At 52.8% G+C, this 22846-nt stretch overlaps 1 long non-coding RNA gene and 3 other non-coding genes across 4 annotated transcripts; 1 reads left to right on the top strand and 3 right to left on the bottom strand.

The window, feature by feature from the left end:
* The first annotated feature begins 6387 nt into the window (after positions 1 to 6387).
* Positions 6388 to 10959, top strand: LOC126044027 (uncharacterized). The gene is made up of 3 exons (XR_007507554.1): positions 6388 to 6714; positions 8402 to 8502; positions 10060 to 10959. It is a non-coding gene; the product is annotated as an uncharacterized LOC126044027 (long non-coding RNA).
* Positions 10960 to 13826: 2867 nt separating this feature from the next.
* TRNAG-UCC (transfer RNA glycine (anticodon UCC)) lies at positions 13827 to 13898 on the bottom strand. Its single transcript has one exon. It is a non-coding gene; the product is annotated as a tRNA-Gly (tRNA).
* Positions 13899 to 17295: 3397 nt separating this feature from the next.
* TRNAM-CAU (transfer RNA methionine (anticodon CAU)) lies at positions 17296 to 17367 on the bottom strand. Its single transcript has one exon. It is a non-coding gene; the product is annotated as a tRNA-Met (tRNA).
* A 1572-nt stretch (positions 17368 to 18939) lies between these two features.
* TRNAS-AGA (transfer RNA serine (anticodon AGA)) lies at positions 18940 to 19021 on the bottom strand. The gene has a single exon. It is a non-coding gene; the product is annotated as a tRNA-Ser (tRNA).
* Between the last annotated feature and the right edge of the window lie 3825 nt (positions 19022 to 22846).

Below are 22846 nucleotides of genomic sequence, written 5' to 3'. Positions count from 1 at the left end.
ATTGAGGGCAGCCCTGTGGAGAAGGACTTGGGGGTACTGGTGGATGAAAAACTGAATATGAGCCAGCAATGCACACTTGCAGCCCAGAAAAGCATTTGTATCCTGGGCTGCATCAAAAGCAATGTGGCTAGCAGGTCGAGGGAGGTGATTTTCCCCCTCTACTCCACAGTACCTGGAGCACTGTGTTCAGGTCTATGGCCCAAAGCATTAGAAAGACATGGACCTGCTCGAACGGTTCGAGAGGAGGGCCACAAAGGTGATCGGGGGGCTGGAGCCCGTCTCCTATGAGGAGAGTCTGAGAGCATCGGGGTTGATTAGCCTAGAGAAGAGAAGGCTCCTGAGAGACCTTCAGGAAAGGTGGGAGGGACTCTTGGTCAGGGAGTGTAGTGATACGATGTGGTGTGATGGTTTAAAATGGAAGAGAGTAGATTTAGATTAGGTATTAGGAAGAAATTATTTCCTGTGAGGCTGGTGAGACACTGGAACAGGTCATCCAGAGAAGTTGTGGATGCCACATCCCTGAAGTGTTCAAGGCCAGGTTGGAGGGCCTGATCTAGTGGAACATAATCTAGTGGAAGGCATCCCTCCCCACGGCAGGTGGAGATGCAACAAGATGATCTTTAAGTTCCATTCCACATAAAACGGCTCTATGATTCATTCTATGACTCTAGGTGGTATGAAGTGGAAGCAGAACATTTCAGGTGAAAGAGGCAAGGGCTTAATCACCAGAGAGGCCTCATCAAGCTTCAACTACTAGGTGTTAAGATGCTTCATGAGCAAGGAATGTTTGTACCCACCCCCCCCGGGCTCTGGGACACAGCATAAAAGCCTGCGCTGCTCCAGGCTCTGCATCCTCCTGTCTTGCCTCCCTTTCCTCGAGGAGCAAGGTAAGCCTGAGTCCCCTCCATCTCTCTCTGTGAGCTGAACTGCTGTCTTGGTGGCTACTGAGGCTGATACTTGGGCTGCCTCAGCTTTGCCCTGCCATACAACTGTTGAAGGGCTGCAATCTCTTTGCCTTTTGGGGGAGGTGGCTGGGGAGACCTGGGCTCATTCAAGCTGAAGGGGATCAATGGGGCTCAGCTGCAGGGGGGTCAGCGCACCAGAACATGCACCTGCAGGAGGCCATCTCTAACCAAATGGCCAAGTGCATCCAGTGCCATCTTCAAAGCCACAATGGAGATGGGGTATGATCAGTCTTTCCACAGGCGCTTTAAAGCCACTGCGCTGGGGCCTATTCCAAAAGTGGGTCAGCCTTCCTGTGCTGTGCAAACTCAGAGGGCACGATGATTGCCGTGGCAAACGTAGGCGTACCGGGAGTTTTGAAACCACAGAGTCTCCACGGAGAGAGCTGAGGAAAAGACAGACAGACTGCTATTGAGGTTCATGCTCCCTGCCTGCTCTGTGTTTCAGCTTTGCCTGCCTCGCCGAGAGATGTCTTGCTTCAGACCCTGTCTCCCAACGCCCTGCGGCGCCTCCGGCCCAACCCCACTTGCAAGCAGCTGCAGTGAGCCCTGTGTCGCCCGCTGCGCTGACTCGACGGTGGCCATCCAGGCCTCTCCGGTGGTGGTGACCCTGCCGGGCCCCATCCTCACCTCTTTCCCTCAGAGCACAGCCGTGGGATCCTCGCTGTCAGCTGCTGTTGGGAGCTCCCTCAGCGCCGGGGGGGTTCCCATCTCTTCTGGGGGCTCCCTTGGTCTGGGGGGGTCAGGGCTGTGTCTGCCTCCCACCCGCTGCGGTCTGAACTGCTGAAGCCAGCAGATCATCCCCTTTGGAGCACCAAGGAAGACAGGGATCCTGCAGCAGCAGGAGCGTAGCCACGGCTTGCAGGTGGGCTGAGTGTCCTCATCCCACCGGGCAGAAGGCACCTGTGCCTGCTGCTCCTCGCTGCACTGCAGGCCTCGCCGTGTCTCCTGTGGCTCTGCTTTGCTCTGAGCTCCTCAGGAAAGGGCTCGTTCTCTTCTGCTTTGCTGAACCTCCTGCTGACGCAGGGAGTGTGCCGGAGTTAGGGCCTGCTCTTGGTGGGCTGGCATTGCCACCGGCTCAATCGGAATGGGGAAAGGCAAGCGCTTTGCCTGGAGCTTGTTCTTGGGAAATGGGCCATTCTCTGTGCCTCCCTGAACCCTGCAGACGTGTTTCTTGGTCTCTGTTCCATGCCACTGCATTTCCTCCTTCTCATTAAAGACTCTGTGCAGCACCGCTGGAGTCTCGTGGTGGTTTGTTCTCCTCCCCGCTCCGTTCGCCAACATAGCTGCAAGGATGTCGTGGGATAAGCCCAGCTGGCAACTAAGCACCACACGGCTGCTTGCTGTCCAATGAATATATAAAGCATGTGACGCACAGTGCAATTGCTCACCGCACAGAACCTGATGCTCAGCCCATTTCTGAGCTGTGATCCCTTCACCCCCCCACCGCCAGCTCCCCCAGTTATATACTGAGCATGACATCATACGGTATCGAATACCCCCTTGGCTAGTTCGGGTCAGCTGTCCTGGCTGGGCCCCCTCCAGCTCCTTGTGAAAGTAAACTCTATCCCAGCCGACCCCAGGATAAAGGCAGAGGGAGAACCTGCTCTCTCCCACGACCGTGAGTCTGTCCCCATGCACGGGGCACTGCCAGTTGTGGGTGGAGCTCCCTGAACTGATACCAGAGCACCAAAAATAAACAAGCAGGCAAGAGAAAGACAGAAAAGCCTCAGAGAAATGGATGGCACCAGAAGCAATGGACAGGGGTGGGAATACAAGTACTGCCACACACAGTGGTAATGAAAGACGGGAAACGGTTGCCCAGGGAGTGTTGTAGCGTCTCCATCTTTGGAGGTGTCCCACATCCAAGCAGACAAGGCCCTGAATAGCCTCCTCCACTTGAGGCTGCTTTGAGCCAGGCTTGGAGTGCAGGCTCTTCACCTCAGGTGTTGTGTGATTCTCTGAGCCACTGCTGGACGCCCTCATCCAGGAGCAGCCATCAAGACCAAGGGAGCAGAGAGGGGGCGAGGTCCAGCGCTCAGGAAAGCTGCAGACGGCTGGTGGGCACAGGGCAGCAGAAGGGGCACTGGTGTCAGTCCCAGGGCTGGGAGCACAGGAAAGGACGGAAGATGAGAGTGCATTAAACCATTGCCCTGACAGCAAGGCAAGGCTGCTAATCATAGAATCATTTATGTTTGAAGAGACCTTCAAGATCATCGAGTCCAACCATCATCCATGCCCACTAAATCGTGTTATGGAGTTATTGCCTGTCCTGTTCTCACGTTGTACCTCATACTAAGCAGCCGCTAACAACATATCCGTGCTCTTGGTTGCGGTCCTAGCCAAGCTCCTGACCTTGCCGAAGGGGGCGACCAAGAGAGAGGGCAGGGGATGTGGTTCAACAGAGGGAAGAACTGGCAGGAGGACCCAAGGCAGCTTGTTATGGGTTGCACAAGCTGGACTGCCTTCCTCTGCTGGGACAGTCCTGGCTGACTTCAGAGCCTGGTCCTCTTTTGCAGGACACGCTGTCGGATGTGGTTCAACAGAGGGAAGAGCTGGCAGGAGGACCCAAGGCAGCTTGTTATGGGTTGCACAAGCTGGACTGCCTTCCTCTGCTGGGACAGTCCTGGCTGACTTCAGAGCCTGGTCCTCTTTTGCAGGACACGCTGTCCCCTTCTGCCCCAAAGCGGCCCTTCCCGCAGTGAGAATGAGGTTTTTCTCTCCTGAGGCTGCTCCAGACTGGTCCAGACTTCGGTGAATTCTACTATTAGCTCAAGGCAGCTCTCCCACATGCCCTGGGTCCACCTGGCCAAGGGTCCACGCACACAGTGGGGAGAAGCTGCACTGGAGCTACCCTCCTTGTGGCAGGGTTTGAGCCTGTGTGTTGAGAGCAGGGCCCTTCCTCCCAGCAGTCAGACAGGAGGAAACACATGCGGAGACACTCTGCTGGATCTCACACTTAGCCCGGGACACTGAGGACGCAACCGCCTGGTACCTTTGGACTGCCCAAAGCACTGGGCTGGCAGCTGGTGCTTCTGAACCCACAGGACAGACCAGGCTGCCGTGCCCAAGCCCAAGATTTCAAATGGAGAGTTACATTCAGAGAGGGCGTGAGAAACACCTAGTCACTGGAGAAGGGTTGAATTTCCAGAGAGTCACAAATCTGAAAGCATGTCCCAGAGAAGCAGCATCGCTGAGGGCTTTCCTCATCCATCCCTGGGATCTGCAGGACCGAGCAGGGTGGGAGGAGTGTCTGGGAGCAGCAAGAGCAGGGCCCAGTCTCTGAAGGTCTTGCAAAGAGGTGGACAGCCCCTTCCCATGCAGAAGCTGTGCCGCTGCAGGAGGAGGGATGTCCCTTCTGGGGCTGAGACAGCGTTTCTCCAAGCAATGGAGGGTCTTCCTGGGGCTCTGCTAGTCTCACCCAGCACTTGGGGAGAAAGGGTTCTGGGCCAGTGGGTTGTGTGTGCCAGTGCCCACAAGGCAGCTTCCTTGCTTGGGGTATTTTGTCCTTGGTTTCCTTCCTGGCAGCACTGCCTGCTGGGGCTGCCCGTGCTCCCCAGACTGTTTGCTTCCTCAAGGTCACGGCAAATGTTCCGTCCACTGCAGCCTCCGATGCTGCTCCTCCCTGCGGGACACTGCGGGGAGGACACTTTGTGCCCCCCTTACAGGCTTCAATGGGCAGCCAGAGATCTCCCAGAGCTCCCCAGCTCCTGGGAGCTGCAGCTCAGGCCAGGCTGGCTCACGCAGGAGGCCAAGCCACTCCTGTGTCCTGCACTCCCAAGAAATTTCTGGCTAAGGGCAGGCCTTGGCAAGCCAGAGAGCTACCTTAATATAGCAGAAGCCCCCTCACCCTCTATTCTCCAGGATGAACAATCCCAGCTCCTTCAGCATGAATCCCGACATGCTCCGGCATGCTCTGATACCACCCTGTGCATGTCCCCTCTTCCTCTTCCTCTTCCTGTGTGCACAGGAGGACCTCTTCTGTGGCTCATACTTCCTGACTGGGGTCCTTCTGAAAAATGCCACCAGTGCTCGTGCAACCTGTGGTGGGATTGTGTGAAGATGCCTCTGTCCTGTCAGCAGTGTTGGAGAGAGCCTGCCATGCCCGCATCGGCCTCTTACTGGTGGGCCTTTACTCCCACCTGTCCCTCTTCCCACTGGTGCTGTCCCTGTTTGCTGGTGAGGAACTGCCAGCTCAGGGAAACTTTCTGGGTGTTGAAATCCTGCTGGTCAATGCCACATCCTGGATTGCCACCTACAGAGTGTGCCACTGGGCCTGAAAGAGGGAAGGATGCATCGCAGGGGCTCTCCAGCTTTGGAAGCAGAGGGCAGAGGAGCTCCCTGATGACAAAGGAGAGGGAAAAGTTGCCCCATCTCCAAAACGGGGGGAGAAGGACTATCTGGGGAACCAAGGAATGGCGATGATAAACTGGAGCATGTTCCGCGGAGGATCGCTAGGATAGTCAGGGCAGGGAGCTCTGGCCTTGTGAGGATAGGCTGAGGACCCAAGGCTTGCTCAGCTGGGAGAAGAAAATGCTTAGCAGGGATCTAATAGGAGCCTCCTGGTGCCTACCAGGAGGCTACTGCGATGGCTGGAGGATGAGCGCCATCGTCAGAAGTTGAGCAGGCGGTTTGTGACTGGCTACACAAACACAGATGATCACCCGGAGGGTGCCTAAGCATGGGAACAGGGGTCCAGAGAGGCTGTGAAACGTCTGTCCTGAAGGTATTTTATGGCCCAAAAGGACAAAGCACTGATCAGCTGGTGGGAGCCTGCCAGAAGCAGGAGGATGCACTCTCCCTGAAATTCCTTCCAACCAGAAGGGTTGTTGGAGGGGAAAGCAGAAGCAGGGAGAGAGGATTTTGTGGATGAATGTTTGAAGAATGCCCAAAGCTCCACATTGCAGGGGAGAGGAGAGGCATGCAGAATGTCACTTTTGTAGGGGAGAGTGGAAAAGTGGAGTTCCCCAGGGGCTCTCCTCCTTCCATGATTCTGTTCTAGGCCTACCCACCTGCTACTGGTGGGGCAGCATGGGTACCTCCATTTCTGTTGGGAAGTGGCTTGCTGAAAAAGGACATGGGTCTGTGGAAAAGTTGTGTGAGCAGAGTTCTGTGTGAAAGAACGTCAGTTTGAGCAGCAAGACTAGGCCTTGGCCGAAAATAGCTGGCTTTACTGATATTGGGAGAAAAACAACAGCTGGTCTCGCTGTTATCAGGAGAAAGACAGGGACGGTGTGACCTTGGCATAACTTCACAAGTAACTTTTGAAGAAGTTCTCATGAGAAAGTTACTGAACACGCGTAGCTGCCAACCACAAGTGGGTGTGTTTTAGTAATGAATAAACATTAGCAATGTACCAATCGTATTAGGACTAGTAGGCATAATTATCACAAACTGTATAAATATGAGCTATCCGTGCAAATAAAGTTGAATCACTTCTATCACTCATATTGGGTCGACTTATGTGCATTCCTCCGCCGCTCCAACAAATGGCGCCCAACGTGGGGCCGAAGAAAGGGGAATTGGAGCGACGGACACTGAGAAGCACCGGTAGCAGCGACTGGGGGGCAAAAGATTAACCGAACGCTGATCGTCTTGGTTGGTGTGTTAACTCTCGTGCCTGGACCATCCAAAAGGGGTTCGCCGTCAGTGAGGGCTACTGGAAAAAGGCTGCAAAGACTTTTTAACCGAGGTGCCTTAATCAAGGTAGCACCAAGGAGTATCAAGAAGCCGGCCGGCAATGGATCAAGAGGTAGCCCTAAAATTATTACAATGCTTTTTACAAAAGCAGGGGGTAAATTGCGTTAAGCAAGTTTTGGGATTAGTTGCTTTAGGTTGTGTTAAGGGATGCTTTAAGAATCCGGATTTATTATTTGAGGAGAGTGAATGGCGTAGATTAGGAGACGTATTATGGGATATGGTAACTGACGATGATAAATCAGCTAAAAAACTAATGAAGCAAGGACAGAAACCTTTCAATTAGTGTGGGTACAGCTTCTGAGCTTAGTACCTGGAATGCTATCGGAACCTCCCTATGGGATGAAATTAGTGACGGGTCTAAAGAAGTTAAAGATCTTGCAACTTTATGGAAATTGATTAAGACAACTCTGTAAAAAATGAAAGCAGATCGTAAAGCGTCTGCGTCTGCTTTTGCTGCTCTCTCTCTCCAACCGCAAGTGAAAGGGAAAAGCGGGGAGAAAAACATAATGCAGCGAGAGAGACTTTTTGGAGCTTGTTCGCCTGCTCTTGTGCCCTTGACTTCTGCTCCACTCCCTGGGACTGCCGATATTAATCAGCCATCCGACAGTTCCTAAGCCTCCCTAACCGTACGATTAAAGGAAACCCTACAGAATCAGGGAGTGAGTAAAAATCTGCCTACGAAAACACAGCCCCCAGATACCACCGTTCAACATGAACAAATTATACCTAGCATACACCCTGATTCGAATAATGCAAACAAGGACTTGTCTACTCTAATAATAGAACAAAAAGAGACAATGTTAGAATTGTTAAAGGAAATGCAGAAAAGAGACGGGGAAACCAACCGCACCCGTGATAGACGCGGAGCCGCCTGTAATAGCCGCTTGTAATAGCCACTGCAGAAGAAAGGCAGAGACATTGGAGGGGTGTAATAAAAGATGCCATTATAGAAGGGACTATGCTCCAAGCATTCCCAGTTATTGCATCAAATGGACAGAAAAAATGGGAGGTGTTTGACTGGAAGGTCATTGAGAAATTAAGGAATGCTGTGAGTCAGTACGGAATCAAATTTGCGTTAACTCACCAAATACTGCAATTCATTTTTTCTGCTGATACGCTGATACCTCAATACTCGCTTTTGAAAATGCTACTGAAAAGACACACAAAGCATTGTGTAGTTTGACGAAAAATTCAGACGTCGTTGATATGATAGAATACACGGATCGATCAGTGGACTCACAGAAAGTAGCCTATGCTGCCACAGCTCTCCAAGGAGCTACAAAGAAACACAAGGCCAGTAAGACACCCTTGGTCAAGTGTTCTAACTGTGGCAAACGTGGACACATTAGGAGCAAATGTACAGGTACCGTTAACAGTAAGTGCTGCAACAAGTGTAAGAAAGATAACCATACCACCAAGAATACAGGAAGAAGGGAAACTTTACACCGACTGCGAAGGCCCCTCACGCGGCGACACGAATGCAAGTGGCTTTAGCTGCCAGCCCTCAGGCAGCCTCGCAACCACCAGATCCGCCACCGCAGGAAGCTCCGGAGTGGATGTGGAAACCGCAGTCAACATAAAGGGACCATTGGGGTTTGGACTTAGTGCATTTTTAATGGGGCAATCTTCAACAGCTCTAGAAGGAATTCTGGTGCTCCCAGGGCTTATTGATGCAGATTATTGTGGGACTGTGAAAATTATGATTCATGTTGTAATCCCTCCTGTTTCTATTCCTAAAGGTACCAGAATAGCACAATTAGTTCCATTCAGGTCGTGTGTTCCGAACCCAGGTGAAGTACAACGTGGAGATGGTGGATTCGGCTCCACAGGGAAACCGCAGGTATACTTTGCCATGGACACAAGAAGAGGTAAACCAGAAAAGGTAGTGCAATTGGAAGGGCCCGATGGAGTTGTCGTCAAGAAACCAATGACAATCAATACAGGAGCTGATGTTACGATTATTTTATGATGCATTTGGCCTCCATCATGGCCATCGATCAATCCGAATTTTGGTATTGCTGGGATAGGGGGCACACAAGCCACCTTAGTAAGTCAGCTACCGATTACATTTGTGTTCCCCGATGGTGAACACATTATGACGTGTCCGTATGTCATGACTACCCCAACTGAATTGTTTGGCCTCGTAGGCCATGATTTATTGAGCCAAATGAAGGCAATGTTAGTGATGCATCCTTTTTAGGAGCGGTCACTGAGGGGTAGCCAATTCTGAAAATTAACTGGAAAACAGATGAGCCTGTTTGGATTGATCAGTAGCTGCTAAATTCTGAAAGGCTGCTAAAAATACAAGGGTTAGTTGAAGACCAATTGAGAGCGGGACATGTTGTCCCTTCTACTAGTCCATGGAATACATCAATATTTACCATTCCCAAGAAAAGTGGGAAATGGAGACTGTTACATGATCTCAGAGCTGTGAATGCGGTGATGGACAGTATGGGAGCCCTGCAGCCAGGTTTGCCATCTCCAGTTATGCTTCCAGAAGAATGGGATTTGTTAATTATAAATTTAAAAGATTGCACCCAGATGGCGCTGAACGGTTCGCCTTTTCGGTAACATCAATTAACAAGGCAGATCCCTATAAGAGATACCATTGGGTCGTGTTACCACAATGAATGCGCAATTCCCCCACGATGCGTCAGGTGTATGTGGCCTGGGCATCAGAGCCTGTAAGAAAGCAGTTCCCTCAGTAACTTGCCACAGGATGAGATTTTAACTCAATTCAGGACATCTTAAGCCATCGCGGAGTAATAATCACTCCTGAAAAGGTGCAAGAGGCAGCACCTTGGAAGTATTTGGGGTGGCACATAGATGTAAGCAGTGTTAAACCTCAGAAGGTTCAAATACCATGAGAAATTTCAACGTTACATGATGTCCAGAAGCTTGTGGGAGATATCCGGTGGGTGCGGAATCTTTGCGGTATCACTAATTGCGATATGACCCCTCTGGTAGAACTCTTGGGTATGAGAACACTGTGCAGATGAGAAACGGGAAATGACAGAGCTGACCAATTGGTTGCAGCGCCACGGAAGCCTCCTCCAGGGAATCGTTTTCAACAAAGCACGGCAATCACATGCGCTCTTGCACCAACCCGCTAGGATGTTAGCAAAGCAATTTGACTTACCACTTACTGACGCCCAAGGTATCTTTAAAGCATGCCCTGATTGTCAAGAGGACGGGCTCGGCTTGGGCTGTGGGGTTAACCGATGAGGTCTTTTGCCATTGCAGTTGTGGCAAATGGATGTCACCCATGTCAAGTGGTTTGGTGCAAAGCGTTCTGTGCACGTGTGTATTGATACCTATCCTGCTGCCATGTGGGCCACGGCATGAACTGGAGAAAAGGCCTTACGTATTGAATGACATCTTCATGCTTCTTTTGCAGTACTGGGTGTGCCTAAAGAAATTAAGACGGACAACGGCCCAGCCTATGGTTCTACATGATTTGCTCGATTTTGTAATTTGTGGGGAATTCATCATGGTACCGGTATTCCACATCTTCCCACAGGACAGGCTATTGTCGGATGGGCCAACCAAACCCTAAAAGAACATGCTGCAAAAACAAAAAGGGGGAACCCAGGGCTTACTCCCAGAGGAACGATTGGCCAAAGCCTTATTTGTGCTAAATTACCTTAGATTGACAGGTGATCACAAAGACCCACCAATGGTAGTGCATCATGTTCTTTTACAGGCAGAAAGGACGCAACAAAGTACAGGAATCATGGTAATGTATAAGGACCCAGAATCCGGGAAATGGTGCGGATCAGCAGAAGTAAAACTTACTGGGAGATCCTGGCTAAGTGGGTCAAGCCATGGCTTCGCACTGATGCTGGACCCAGAATTGTCCCAATGGCAACTGGCACGGCACTGGCGGGTGCTGAAGCCACTGATCCGACAGATTCTAACTAATAGAGTATTACTAGCGGACACTGAGTCCTTCAGACAGGTTTTTAGAACAGCGTGCCTTATTGTATATAGAACTTGCTTTAGGTAAAAAGTGTGTTAAGCATAATTTGATTAAACATAGCGTGATTACGGGAAGACAGTGTGGGGTAAATGTAAAAGTTAGTTAAAGCCAAAATTAGGGGTAAGGTCTATTTCCATTAATAACCTGGGAACGAGTTTGATTGTGTTTCCACAGATACAGGCCCACGATGGACTCCTGTTCGGTGTGCGCGACCATCATCATCTGGAGCATCATAGATGATGTGGCAATATGAATACCACCTCAGCCAAAAACTAATGTATAGGTCACCTTGGCTAAAATAACAGGTCAAGATTCTCTGTGCATCGCAACTGTATCGTAAAGCCCACGAACCAATTAGACAAGATGGCTATGACTCGTGCAGCGCGCCTGGCCAGCGAGCACATGCGTCATAGATTGCAACCGAGGCGGACTTTTGGCACCCGCTGGCCACGTGTGCTAAAACCCGTTCCTCTGCAAATGTATAAATACCGGGATTTTCCGAAGAACATCGGGCTGGTGTACGGTGAGGCCATCGTTGCCTCTGTGGGGACGCCCACGGAAAGCTGGCACCTACTGATTGCTGGGCTGAGTTCGTGGAGCAAGATGGCACAAGAATGTATGGATGGTTCATTTTCCTCATAGTCCTCATGGTCTGGGTCATTAGGGGTAACAGGTTGGCTCAAAGAATTATGGGCATTATTGTAGTTACTGTGATTGTAGCTATTGTAATAGTTTTACCTTGTTCAGCTTATTAAGGAAAATGGCATCCCAAGTTATTAAGCAAGCCTGGATTGCTCAAAAACAAAAAGAGGGAGAAAGATTTAAACAGAGACCTACAGTGGATTCAACCTTGTTTTGGTATTACAAATACAGACTTACAGCCGCTGCTGAATTTATTGAGGGGCAGCGATAGCTTAACTTCTACAAGACAACTAAGTGCACCGGGATGGCAAGCCTTGGCAGCAATTGGACAAAAAAAAGAAGTCACATCATCCATGTCTGGCAGATACGTTCCTGATTTACCCATAAATTTGAAACCTTATGCTGAGATTGATATGGAACACACTGACTGTAGTAAGCAGTATGACAGTGACACCGGTGATTGATCCACATCGGTTAACGCCATGGGACAGTAAGAATGTTTGGGTGTCACTAGCTAAAGCTATTAATCAAACCTCTTTTTGTGTGCTTATGTATTTTATTAGGTATAATGTTGTTTTTACTGTGCTTAATTAGTTGTGTTCACAGATCTTTGCAAAGGGCAATACAGCAGGTGTTAAAATTTTACCTCAATCTATTCACAAACAGATAAATTGGCTGAAGAAACATACACAAAGATCCAGCAAGAAACTAGTTGGTTTGATGGGGTGTTACAGTCAATATTCGGTGGGATAACACCATGGCTAATGTCATTGATTAAGGAAGCCTTACGATGGCTGGGTATATTGAAATTAATCTGTGTAATAGTTAGAATTGTGTATGGGTACATGATGAGAGGAGTCTCAAAGCTGACACACCAAGCTCTACTCGCACAAAAAGAAAAAGGGGGAATTGTTGGGAAGTGGCTTGCTGAAAAAGGACATGGGCCTGTGGAAAAGTTGTTTGAGCAAAGTTCTGTGTGAAAGAACGTCAGTTTGAGCAGCAAGACTAGGCCTTGGCCGAAAATAGCTGGCTTTACTGATATTGGGAGAAAAACAACAGCTGGTCTCGCTGTTATCAGGAGAAAGACAGGGACGGTGTGACCTTGGCATAACTTCACAAGTAACTTTTGAAGAAGTTCTCATGAGAAAGTTACTGAACACGCGTAGCTGCCAATCACAAGTGGGTGTGTTTTAGTAATGAATAAACATTAGCAATGTACCAATCGTATTAGGACTAGTAGGCATAATTATCACAAACTGTATAAATATGAGCTATCCGTGCAAATAAAGTTGAATCACTTCTATCACTCATATTGGGTCGACTTATGTGCATTCCTCCGCCGCTCCAACACATTTCTCCTTCTACAGGAGCTGGGACTGCAGCAAGACCTGGTCAGCAGGCTGAGCAGAGCCCCCAGAGGGGCAAGAATCCTCCACTGAAGAGAGAGGCCAAGAGAGAGAAACCATGAAGGGGGGCAGCCAGAGAGAAGAGCCTGTCAGGAGTGGGACTCGAAGCCATGCCTCCCAGGGAGGCTGCAACCTGAACGCAACACGCCTTATACCACTCGGCCATCCTGACCCGCTGCTGCTGCTGCTGCTGGTCCGCACCCTGCAGCTGCCAGAGCCAGCCCACCTCAGCCAGCCTCCTCCTGGCACTGCTGCAGGGGGAGATGTATCCTGGGAGCACCCTTGCCTTGCTCCCACCAAGGGCTGCGGACTGGTGATCGCAGCTCCTACACGCGCTTCGTACCGCATGGAACCGGAGTACCCAGCACAGGCGCAGCACACTTCCGACACATCTCCCAAAGCCCAAGGCACTCCTTCAGGGGAGCAACCAAAGGAACCGTCAGTGAATTACGGCTCTACGCACGCCAGTGTCCTGTCAAGGGCTCCAGGCACACGTCTGCCTTTCCCGTGACTTCCTCCATTCCCTCCAGAGCCCCAGGGGATGGCAAGCCAAGCACTTGGCCTGCAGCGCTGCCTCATGGACGGTTCCTGGGGCAGCAAGGGTGCTTCCTTCTTCCCTGCTCAGGGCTGGGCATGCTGGGCAAGGAGGGCTGTGCCACACCGACACCTGGGGGAATGCTGTGTCGGTCTCAAGGGGTCAGCGTGTGGGAAAGGGTCTGGAGAGTCAAGGCAAAAGGACAGGAGATGCGCCAAGTGCCGAGCAATGAGCGGGCTCCCCTTCCTGCGGGGAAGAGGCTGACTTACTGCCCGTGATGTAGAGGAAGGAGGGAGGGCACAGCTCTCTGGGAATTGTTGCTTCATGGAAGGAGGTAGACTGTAAGGCATCTCAGGAGGTCACTAGTCCAAATGCCTGCCTAAAGCAGGGCTAGCCCGAAAGCTAGAGCAGGTAGCACAGTGCCTGAGCCCCACTGAAACTTGAGTGTGACACCCAGGCATGGAGAATCCCAAGGTTCTCTGGGCACCTGCTGCAGTGCTTCAACACTGCCTGAAATCTCAGAATGGTATAAAGCAGCCCCTGCAGCCTGCTGTTGCTAAATGGGGAAGGCACGATGCAGCCAGGCAGAAGAAAAGCTAGTCTGCGTTGGCCAGGAATCGAACCCGGGTCAACTGCTTGGAAGGCAGCTATGCTCACCACTATACCACCAACGCTCCTGGATGCACTGCTGCCTACTGCTCCTCCAGCCCAGAGCCTGGCCTCCCTCCTGCTCCTCCACATCCCACTCTTGCCTGCCTCCTGCTCTGCCAGGTCACCAACTGCCCTCTTGCCTGCTCCCCCGCTTCACAGACTCTCCCGCCTCCTCCTTCCAGCCCCCTGCACACATACACACGACCTCAACCTGCTGGCACGTGGGTGTCCTTCTCTGCCTCTGAGCTGTTGGCTACGGAAACTCCAGCTCCTGGATGCTGGTAATGGTCACGCTCCCCATCTGCGTTCATATGTGGGCCAGCTGCGCACGTACTATGCAGGTGCAGGTGCGTTTGCGTGTACGTACCTGTGGTGGTTTAAGCACAGACAAACGCCCACCCAGCTGCTCACTGCTTTCCCCACCCGCAGGGCGATGCAGAGCACTGAAAACACAATGAGAAATCTCATGGCTCAAGATAAACACACGGACACGGCTTAGCCAAAACTCTTGTTGGAAAATCAGGCTTGACTTGGGCAAAATCAATTCTTGGCCACTTAAAACGGATGCAAGTAGTGAGAAACAAAAACACAAACACAAAACATCGCCTTTCCTCTCCCCTGTGCCGGGACAACTTCAGTGCTTCACACCAAACTCCTTTACCTGTCCAAGCAGGATGTGTCTCTGCTCTCACCCACTCTGTTTTTTCCTCCCACCTCTCTCTGCCTGTCGTTTTCTGCCCTTTCTGGAATATGTTTTCACAGAGGGGCCACCAATGTTGACGGCGGCTCAGCTGTCTTGTGCGGTGGGTCCACTGTGGAGCTGGAACTGGCTGTGTCTGACACAGGGCAGCCCCTTATCTCTTCCCACAGAGGCCATTCTGCAGCACCCCCTGACCCCTCCACTACCAAAACCTTGCCATGGCTAGCCAATACAGTGCCCATGGGGAATACCAGAGGGCATAACGCTGAGGTAGCGTGGTCGGAGGCTGCCGCAGTTGGAGTCACGATCACACTGTCCTGGGTTAACGTGTGGTTGCATGATGTACCCTTTGGTTGAATTAAAAAGGCACAGCAACCAGCCTGGGTTTCTTCCTAGGCAATGGATATGTCCGTAGCTTGTAGACGTGTGCAGTAGTAGCTCAGCAATCAGTAAGCAATTTGTGTTGCAGGACTCTGCGCATTACGTGTTCCTGGGCTAAAATCTGCCTTGTGCTGCCACTGGTTTTGGTGATGGATGATTGCTTTGGTGAATGCCCATGCCGGCAGTGATGAATGATGAAGTACACGTGACCAGGACGTACCTTCCCCTACATACACGGGGGGCACCATTTTCTTTCAGCTGCCATTTTCTTATTAAATAGCACCATAACCACCATGTTTTCCTACTGCTCTGTGATTGGCTGACAGCCATTTCTGGACCCCGTCGTACCCACCTGCTCTCAGGCAGACCTGTGATTGGCTGCCAGGACCAGCCAACCCTACCTGTGTACCCAGAAGCACGTCAGGCAAGGAAGCCCCCACTCGCTAAACAAAGGGAAGAGGCAACTTCTGACAGCGTCATTCCCCATGGGTTCTCCTATTGCTTTGTGATTGCCGGACGGCCGTTTTTGACACTGTCATGCCCGCATGTTCTCAGATCTCCCTCTCAGGGACTGTCCGCTTCCTTTGGACCAAGAAGTGTTTGGATATGAAAAGATATACCGTGCAGTGGTATCCACTCTGGAATGAAGACGAGCACTTAGCACAAGCGATATTCCTGTGGATGGCCCATTGCCTGCAGAGCCAACTCACAGTCAACATGCAAGCGATCTTCTGGCTTCCGGCCAGTCAGGTACTCAGGTAGCAGAGAGCTCACCTGCAGATACCCGTGCTATCTTCCTGCTGCCAGGAAGCACGTGAAGCACTCAGCCAAGAAAGACCCATAGAAGAGGCCACTCTCCATTATCTTTGAAAGGTCGCGACAACTGGGAGAGGCTCCTGAGTCCAGGAAGAAAGTCATTGTCACTCCTGTCTTCCCAAAAGGCACAAAGGAGAATGGGGGCAACGGCAGGCTGGTCCTCCTCACCTCGATCCCTGGGAAGGGGAAGGAGCAACTCATCCTGGAAACCCTTTCCAGACACGTGAAGAACAAGAATGCGATTGGTCTTGTTTTCATTGCATTCTTCTCCTAGCTCATTTCTGTCAGACTGTGCTTTTCTGGTTTTGGGGGGGTTAGGGGGTGTTTTTGTGTGTGTGTGTGTGTTAGAGAGAGAGAGAGGGGTATTTGCTAGGAAATCTCAAGCTGCACTAGCCAGTGGGGAGAGTGGATTGGCATCAGGGGCTGCCCAGGGTTGGAGCAGGACACTGGACAAACCAGGCCTGGGCTCCAGGCACGGATTCTGCACAGACCTGTGGTACAGTCTAGGGTTCAGAGCACCTGCTGATGTGCACGTGGGAGTGAGGGGGTGGGTGTCCAGCACTGAATTCCAGTCCTGAGAAGCCAGAAGAGAGGGAAAGTCTCAGGCTATGTGTGTGTTTTGTCTTGTAGTGAGCAAGAGAAGACAAAGAAAACACCGCCATGCCTCCCAATTTTTCCAGGCTCAGCTGCACTCCTTCACTGCAGACTACTCCAGCATGGGTTCTCCACATGCTGCGCTCCTGAACAGGAAAATCTCTTTCAGTGTGGGCTCTTCCACAGGCTTCAGGCCCATCAGGAAAGGTCTTCACTGGCGTGCCTTCTCCGCAGGTTGCAATTCCTTCAGGAATATCCACCTGCTCCAGCCAGCATGGGTGCCCCGGGTGCCACAAGCTTTGCAGATGGCTCAGTGTTGTGGAGGCCCCTGGAACCAGCTGTGTGTGTGGTGCAGGGCAGCCCCTTAGCTCTTCCCCACAGAGGCCACCCTGCAGCAGCCCCTCTCCCCACCACTGCCAACACCTAGCCACGTATGGCCAATACAGTGCCCACTGGGAATACCTACTCAGCCCTGCTCCTGGCTGGAGCTGCGAGTGAGCACGGCAGCAAACTGACTAGGATGGAGAAACCCTCCAGATGGTCAAGCTGATTGCAGTGGTGTCTGCCAAAGTAGCAGCAGCCTTGTCCTCCTCCTCCCCACCTGCAGATTCCTGGAGGTCCCTGCTTGCGGCTGGGAAGTTGGGATTGAGCTGCCGGATGGGAAGGGAGAAATGCCTGTGTCCACAGGCCACCCACTTCCTTGTGGGGGGAGCTCTGCCTGCTGCTCCACAGCCACCCGTCTGCCTTGCCGAGGGGCACTATGGGAGTGCTGGCACCTAAGAAGGCAAAGGAGAAAGAAGGTGGCAGTGGCAGAGAGAAGGGGCTGACGGAACAGGAGGGCCATGGGTGCCCAGAGAGCTAGAGCAGTGCAGGTTAAAAGTTGCTGGGAGGGGCAGCAGCTGTCAGGAGGAGGGAATAAAAGGGCCAATTAGCAGAGGATGGTTTCGATCCATCGACCTCTGGGTTATGGGCCCAGCACGCTTCCGCTGCGCCACTCTGCTCCCCCCAGCACCTCTGACGGCACCTCCCACGGCCCTGCTTGATGCTCCCTGGCACTGCCAGCCCTCATGCCTCCTTCCCTTCCTCTGTCCTGTGCCCTCACGCGGGCCAGAAAATGGGCTCTCTGCAAAGTTCACCTCCTTTGGGCCTGGGGTGGGTAGCTCAAGGGCCTTGCCTTGCCCTTCTCCCCACATCTCCTGCCCATAACCCTGCATGGGGACTTTCTTCTTGGCCACCCAAGCTGGCTCTGCAGGCACTGGAGGAAACCCCGGAGCGAGGGGGCAGCCTTGTTGCTTTGCAGGGCAGAGGGCAGCTGCTCTCCAGCGAGCTCAGGAGGGCTGCCACCCTGCCCAGAAGTCCAGCTCCCAGGGGGCTGTGGGACTGTGCCCGGTGTCAACGTCCGTTCTTTGCCGGCCGAGGACGGAGACAAAGACGCTTAGCATCACCAAGCGTAGAATTACCACAAGGGAACTAATACTCCTAATTTGGCTGTGCACATAGTGGAGCCCCAGCCTAACGCATGGAGGACCCCGAGACAGAGGAAAGCAGGGTTGGTATATGTTTACAATACAGTTGTGTCAACCAATCAAATTACTCATGTTAAGGGGTGGGCTAATCAGTTACTATTGCTCCCAAGATCAGTATGTGCTTCTCCCGGGCAGGTGGTGTGGACAGATGCTCTGTGGGGTGTTAATCTTCATTCTTCTAAACCAATGTCCCGTGCAGGTGGAGGGGCTTTATACTAGATTCAGGTTGATTGCTGTTCTGGCCGTGGCTGTATACCCGGGTTTTTTTTGAAAGACAAATCTCCCATTGGTTTATCATCTGCATGGGGTGTTGTCAGCCAGTGAGAACCAGTCTAGGTTGGGTCGTCAGGTGACATTGACGCTCAGGTAAAAGCCCTTAGTCCTAGGCAGTGTTCGTTCTTCTAAGCAAGTTGTCGAGCAGTTGGTGCCTTGCCTTTCACACCAGTGGTGAGGGCCTTGCCCTGCCGGTGCTGTGCCGTGCTGTGCTCTCCCATTCTGTAGCTCATAGTTGGCACTGGCCCCTTCCCTTCCCCCCACCCCCACCCCTTGCCTGCTGCTCCACACCAGTCTGCCTTTGTAAGACCTAAAGTGAGGGACACTTTGTGAGTGCTGGCAAGATCTCAGATCCAGGAGGTGCCTCCCCTTCATCTTTAGCAATGAGGGCCATGCTGTGCAGGCTGTCTTTGGAGGTGAGCTGCTGTAGGTTCAGGCCTAGGGAGGACAGACAGCTGGTAGGGTTGTTCTGCATGAGGTCTGAGGTGAGATCAGGCTCTTAAGTTCTGTTCAAGAGCCAACAACGGTGGACCTCTTGTCATGGCTGGTACTCGGCACTGGTCCATTCTCTTCCCCAACCTGCCTACCTTGTCAATGGGAGCAGGATTTCCCTGTCATCCAGGAATTTCTGAGGTGGTGGGGGGAAGGCGCAGACAAGTGCTGTAGGCAAAGGGCTTTCACTGAGTCCCTGGGCGCCAGGCACAGTGTGGAGCTGAGTCCCACTGCTGGCTGCAGCGTGGTCAATTGCAGGGAGCCCAAAAGGGAACTGCGCCCCGTAGTTGGCAGGATTCGAACCTGCGCGGGGAAACCCCAATGGATTTCTAGTCCATCGCCTTCACCACTCGGCCACAACTACCTGCTCCAGCCCTCTCTGCCCTGCTGATCACGTGCCCTGTGCAATGACACCCGGCTCCCTGGGAGTTTCAGGGCTAGGCTCCACTCGAAGATTTGCAGTTGGGACCTGCACTGAGCATGACGGGCACCTGCTGCCAGCCTTGCAGAGGCCTTGAGAGGCGTAACCCCAGGGGCTACAGCTGAAGCTCCCAGCGCCTTGTCCTCAGCCGGGCATCTGGGATATCCTGCCACCGGAGGGGGGGATGGTTTCACCCCCCAGCTGGTGTCTCTGCTGCTTCCAGGGAAGAAGAGAAGGCAGCTGGGTGGAGACAACCAGGGTGAGGCGAGATATTAGACCCCACTTTGCCTCTCAGATTTATCTGAGGGGGCCTCCAAGCCTGCTGTGAGCACTACGGCGGGGACACTGCTGCAGGGCAGATGGTGATCTCCTGGCAGCACTTCCAGCCTCTTGGGGACGTAGGGCAGCGTCTGCCCTTGAACACAGACCATGACCGCCGTGCAGGTTGTTGGTGTGTAGGGGCAATGGTTTGCGAGAGTGGCAGAGATCCATGGAAAAGGCAAGGTAGAGACTGGCTGAGCAAAAGCGTGGAGGGGCAAAGGGAGAATAAATGGGGGGTGTGGGTGACTTAGAGGGAGACTGGGGAGAGCTTGATTTGGTGGAATAGGTATGTGCAGAGCTTTTTTCCACCACTGCAAGCCTTGTCCAGTTCCTGAGCAAGGACCAAAATATCAAACGATCCACAAAAGCGGTAATTTACACCACTAGACGCAAGTGGCTCCCCTTCTGTCTTGGCTCTGGAGCAGGAAAATGGCGTTAAGGAGGCAGTGTGGAGGTGGTGCACCTGGCAGTGTCTGACTGCATGCAGAGCAAGGGAGGGAGGTGGTTGCAGTTGAGAGGCTGAGCATGAGGAGTGGCTTGAGGAAGTGTGGGGGGGGAGGGGGGCTGGAGGGAGGAGGCCGGCCAGTCTGTGAAGTGGAACAGCAGGAGGCTGGCCAGGCTCTGATCTGGAGGAGCAGGAGGCAGCACTGCCCACAGGTGCATTGCTGGAATATTAGTGAGCACAGCTGCTTTCCAAGCCGTTGACCCAGCTTTGATTCCTGGCCAAGAGACAGATGTCTCTTCAGGCTGGCTCCAGGGTGGGTGCCTTACATCTTCTGCAGGCAGGCTCTTCTGCTCAGAAAATGCCCAGCTTTCCCCTGGGGTTTCAAGCCAGTCCCCTTGCCTCCTTGCAGCCTTGAGACCGCCTGAGGCCAGTGCTTTCTGCCTGTTGGGAGGGCTCCAGGCTGGGCTCCTCACTGCAGTGCTGGTACAGGAGCCAGGAGGGAGGCTTTTTTTGGCCTGGCACAGAACTGCACCTGCTGCTGCTGCTGGTGGTTGCACCTGTCAAGACAAGCATGCTGCCATGGCAGGGTACAGATGAAGATCAATAATGCCTAGGTGGTGGTCAAGGGACAGGCTGTGCTTCATGAGGCCAGCAAGGCAATTGGGCTGTGTGGTGGCAGGAGGCCTGCTCCTTACATAATGGCTCAGAGGCCTGTCTGTCAGATCTGAAGTCACCCTGGAGAGGCTGACCTAACCTGTCCAGGCTCTGGCATTGCAGAGGCATCCTGAAGTTTACTGGAACTGGATGTAACGATGTTCCTGGTAAGTAAGAACTGAGACACTCTCATTTCTCTTGCAGCTTACAGCCTGTGGGCCAAGGGCACCACAAGGAGCCTCTCACAGCTAGACTCTCTACCTAAAGCTTCTCAAGTCTCTGATTCCAGGGCTGCTTAAAGCAAAAAGCATGGATTTGCTGTGCTGACAGTCAAAACGCAGTCTGGACAGTGGGCTTGTATGCGGGGTGCGTGTTAGCACAATATATACAGACTCCCGCCCTGCCAATAGCAGTTCGACAAGTAGGTGGAGTTACGAAGAGGGGGTTCGTGATTGTGCATGCTCAGTTCCCTAGTGAAATGCCCAGCCTAACCCCATCTTGCAGTCACACTGCCTACGTCCAGCCATGAAAAGAAGGGCTTTTCTGCTTTCCACTCCATACCTATCCCCTGGAGTTTCTTTCCACAACACCAATGAAAGAGAGAAGTGCCATGACTGTTTTTCGTATGATTTTGTGAACAACAATTGAGAGGACTGAAAAGTTAATTCAAAAGGTCTCTATTAACTTTCACAATGAACAATTTGGCAACTGGCCCCACAGGGCCGTGATCACCAGGTTACAGACTCATGCTCAATGACTCTGAGGCTTTTTGGTGCTCTGCTCTAAGTTCAGGGAGCTCCACCCACAACTGCTGGTAGAGATTGGGACAGAAGCCAGTGCTCCTCCTTGCAGAGCGCGTAGCCAACGGAGGGAGGAGGAGAACAAACCGCCACAAGACTCCAGCTGTGCTGCACAAAGTCTTTAATGAGAAGGAGGAAATGCAGTGGCATGGAACAGAGACCGAGAAACACGTCTGCAGGGTTCAGGGAGGCACAGAGAATGGCCCATTTCCCAAGAACAAGCTCCAGGCAAAGCGCTTGCCTTTCCCCATTCCGATTGAGCCGGTGGCAATGCCAGCCCACCAAGAGCAGGCCCTAACTCCGGCACACTCCCTGCGTCAGCAGGAGGTTCAGCAAAGCAGAAGAGAACGAGCCCTTTCCTGAGGAGCTCAGAGCAAAGCAGAGCCACAGGAGACACGGCGAGGCCTGCAGTGCAGCGAGGAGCAGCAGGCACAGGTGCCTTCTGCCCGGTGGGATGAGGACACTCAGCCCACCTGCAAGCCGTGGCTACGCTCCTGCTGCTGCAGGATCCCTGTCTTCCTTGGTGCTCCAAAGGGGATGATCTGCTGGCTTCAGCAGTTCAGACCGCAGCGGGTGGGAGGCAGACACAGCCCTGACCCCCCCAGACCAAGGGAGCCCCCAGAAGAGATGGGAACCCCCCCGGCGCTGAGGGAGCTCCCAACAGCAGCTGACAGCGAGGATCCCACGGCTGTGCTCTGAGGGAAAGAGGTGAGGATGGGGCCCGGCAGGGTCACCACCACTGGGGAGGCTTCGATGAACACCGTCGAGTCAGCGCAGCGGGCGACACAAGGCTCACTGCAGCTGCTTGCAAGTGGGGTTGGGCCGGAGGCGCCGCAGGGCGTTGGGAGACAGGGTCTCAAGCAAGACATCTCTCGGCGAGGGAGGCAAAGCTGAAACACAGAGCAGGCAGGGAGCATGAACCTCAATAGCAGTCTGTCTGTCTTTTCCTCAGCTCTCTCCGTGGAGACTCTGTGGTTTCAAAACTCCCGGTACGCCTACGTTTGCCACGGCCCCCATTGTGCCCTCCGAGTTGCACGGCACAGAAAGGCTCACCCACTTTTGGAATAGGCCCCAGCGCAGTGGCTTTAAAGCGCCTGTGGAAAGACTGATCATACCCCATCTCCATTGTGGCTTTGAAGATGGCACTGGATGCACTTGGCCATTTGGTTAGAGACGGCCTCCTGCAGGTGCACGTTCTGGTGGGCAGACCCCCCTGCAGCTGAGCCCAATGGATCCCCTTCTGCTTGAAAGAGCCCTCCTCCTCCCAGCTCTCCCCAGCCACCTCCCCCAAAAGGCAAAGAGATTGCAGCCCTTCAACAGTTGTATGGCAGGGCAAAGCTGAGGCAGCCCAAGTATCAGCCTCAGTAGCCACCAAGACAGCAGTTCAGCTCACAGAGAGAGATGGAGGGGACTCAGGCTTACCTTGCTCCTCGAGGAAAGGGAGGCAAGAGAGGAGGATGCAGAGCCTGGAGCAGCGCAGGCTTTTATGCTGTGTCCCAGAGCCCTGGCGGGGGGGCCACAAACATTCCTTGCTCATGAAGCATCTCA

The sequence above is a fragment of the Accipiter gentilis genome, chromosome 10, assembly GCF_929443795.1.
Source record: "Accipiter gentilis chromosome 10, bAccGen1.1, whole genome shotgun sequence".
Classification (NCBI taxonomy): Eukaryota; Metazoa; Chordata; class Aves; order Accipitriformes; family Accipitridae; genus Astur; species Astur gentilis.
This window is presented reverse-complemented; position numbering and strand designations above follow the sequence as displayed.